Source organism: Typha angustifolia, chromosome 4 (assembly GCF_048772165.1).
Source record: "Typha angustifolia cultivar Huaian chromosome 4, ASM4877216v1, whole genome shotgun sequence".
NCBI classification, from domain to species: domain Eukaryota; kingdom Viridiplantae; phylum Streptophyta; class Magnoliopsida; order Poales; family Typhaceae; genus Typha; species Typha angustifolia.
Window position 1 is genome coordinate 5,035,378 of NC_133242.1, and position 2,418 is coordinate 5,037,795.

Here is a 2,418-nt window from a genome sequence, read left to right on the forward strand (position 1 = left end):
ACCTTGCGCCCTTCTCTGGCAGAGAATTTTCACTCAATGCAAGGCCTGATGTTTCAGTTTCAGTTTCAGTCCCTAAAAATGAAAAACCATTAATAGAAAAACCCACTAACCAAATTTTATCATTAGATAGCACATATACTAAATAAATTCATGCACCATGCCGCCAAATGACGAAAATGATGACAGTTGGTACAAAAAATGATACTTGAAGAGTCATGCTACTAAATTGATTATTGATTTTCTTCTTCAGCTTGCTCATCCTCGCCCTCACTGTCGTCATCGTTGAATATGACAAACTCCAAATCTGGTTCATCAAGCGAGAGTTCCGCAATTTCTAACACACCATCTTCATTGAATGAATTAAATGCATCTCCCCCAATATCCCACATCTTAGTCTCTCCTGTTATGTATTCTGGAGATTTCCTAGAGAGAAGGCGAAGATTGTTATGCACAAACACTAGATCTTCCATTCGTTGTGGGATAATCTTGTTTCTCTTCATTGAATTAATGAATGAATAAGTCCTCCAATTCTTCCGAAAACATGAAGATGAGCACGGTTGTCCAAGTAACTTGAGTGCCAAACTTTGAAGAGTTGGTGCACATGCACCATAGATATTCCACCACGTCTTTGGTTCAAGAGTTTCCCTATCTTTAATGGAGTCAGAATTTCCAAATTCCTCAATGGCGGCTGCAAAATTTGCATACTCATAAAGCACAGTTCTTCTCTACCGAATTTGGAAATAACCTTTTTAAACATTTATTTCTCATAGTAGAGATCTCCAAGTCACTGTATGGGGGAATGTGATTTGGATCCTCTCCAATCCAAGATCTGCTATAGTACCTAAAAAGACACCGAAATAAGTTACATAAAAGAACCAAAAGAAACTATGTAAATTATTTTATAAATATTGAACTTACCTTGGATTCAAAGAGTGTGCTAAACAATAAAGATGTGTATTACTTCTATCCCATCGATCAACCAGAATTCTGTGCACAACTGAATAAAATGACGACACCTCATTTTCTTTTTTGCCTTCATTTCTATATATAATTGTTTTCACTTTTTCTATCATTGTATCCCACATCGCGTAAATTAAGTGAAGGCAAGGTTTGTCGGTGTTGGCAATCTTCAACATCTCATAAATAGGCTCAGTAAAGGAGAGTATATAATCAATCTTGTCCCACCATATGTTATTAAAGACTTTCTCCTTTACAAATTGCGCTTTTCCTATGTCATCTTTTTTATAGCAATTCCATTTATCACTAATAATCATGGACTGGAGGTCGCATTTGATCAATTTGAACCTTCTAAGCATCACAATGACCGAGGCAAATCGTGTATCTGCAACAGCAAGCATCTTCAAATTCACAAATTCATTAAAAAAAGTAAGCCGCATTGAATGTTGCATGATAAAGTTCTTTATACACATAACTTCCTCTGTCACAACTGATATTCAATTACACTCATAAAAAACTATCTCATTTGTATCAGAATTCTTTGCTGCGCATATAGTTTTTAGAGCAATATCAAGAGTATGAACAATGCATGGCATCCAAAAAATATGAGAGTATTTACTCTCAATAAGCATCCCTGCCGCCTTACAAATATCGACATTATCAGTTATCACTTGCACAACATTTTGCTGCCCAATCTTTTCAATAACCTCGATAATCAAACTAGATATAAAGAGTTCATTTTTATACTCTCCTTCATAGTTAACAGCTCTTAAAAAGATAGGACTACTTTCAGTAACCGCAAAAATTAATAAGAGGCCTTCTTTGTGCATCTGTCCAACCATCACAATCAATGGTAACACCTTTTTCTTTCCAAGTGCTTTTGATAGGGTCTAATAATCTTTCAATATTTGCCTTCTCTTGTTGGAGTAATGTGGTTCTCAACAAGTTATACCTAGGAGGCAAATAACCGGATATTTGATTGTTAGCTGCTAAAGTAAATGCCCTCACATAATATGGATTCTTCGCAAGATGAAAAGGTAACCCGACTGAATAAAACATTCTAGCAATTTCACAATCTAATTGATTATGAGCAGCTAAATTGAAAGACTTCTCCAAAGATGTTTCTCTAGTTGCTCTCCTTTTTCTAGGTTCAAAGGTATCTCCTATTGAGTTTTTTATTCTAAACTCAGCCTCTTCCACAATCCTTCTCATCTCACTAAGATGCTGATCATTCACCTTACGACAAGAACTGATCCCACACTTAGATATTTTCAACAAATGTGCTTTTACCCTGTAGTAAGAACCATTATATATCTGCAGACAATAATTACATTGAAATCTAGTATTCCCTCTTTTTCCTGCCATCTTTTCTAATTTGGTCACATACTTCCAAAGAGGAGAATTATCATTTGTTGCCATAGTATCACTATTGTCGGTGGAACTCATACTTTTAGTAGCCAT

At 35.5% G+C, this 2,418-nt stretch overlaps 1 pseudogene; it reads right to left on the bottom strand.

Moving 5' to 3' along the window:
* Positions 1 to 214: 214 nt before the first annotated feature.
* On the bottom strand, positions 215 to 2,418 carry LOC140759130 (uncharacterized; annotated as a pseudogene).